General features: G+C 28.8%; 1 protein-coding gene across 1 annotated transcript in view; it reads left to right on the top strand.

Moving 5' to 3' along the window:
- LOC140918736 (uncharacterized) overlaps nucleotides 1-569 on the top strand; it is a 3881-nt gene that overhangs the window by 1852 nt on the left and 1460 nt on the right. The gene's annotated exons all lie outside the window — the stretch shown is intronic.

The raw sequence follows: 569 nt of genomic DNA on the forward strand, positions 1-569 counted from the left end.
ATCATTGGGTACAGGTAAAATTTATTAGTGTTTATTAAATTAAATTAATTAGCATTGTTTATATAATATTAGCATTGTTTATTAAATTATATTTATTATTGTTTATGATATTAAATTAAGTTTATTAATGTTTAATATTTTATTGTCCAGATCAAGTTGAAGTCTAATTGTCCTTTGCCACCTATCTCACAAAAATGGAAAGACTATTGTAATGAATGTGCAAAGACATGGGAAATAGCTTGTGCAGCACGTATGAAGCAATGGGAACACATTGATCCATCATTTAGCAAATCATCTTGTATTTCATTAAATGAAGATTAGAATATATTTTACGTTGTCATTCACGTTGTCATTTACGTTGTCATTTACGATAATCTCAAAATAACACAGTCGATAATCTCAAAATATCACAATAACACAATAACTAATATTCAGTCATACATAACACAATAACACAATAACTAATCGTCATACAAGCGACATAATTCACTCAATATTTCATGAATCTCACTAAATGGTCTTACCATATCTAAGGCCCTATGTGCAAGCTCAGCTGCTCTACGGTCTCT

This window comes from Cicer arietinum, chromosome 7, assembly GCF_000331145.2.
Source record: "Cicer arietinum cultivar CDC Frontier isolate Library 1 chromosome 7, Cicar.CDCFrontier_v2.0, whole genome shotgun sequence".
NCBI classification, from domain to species: Eukaryota; Viridiplantae; Streptophyta; class Magnoliopsida; order Fabales; family Fabaceae; genus Cicer; species Cicer arietinum.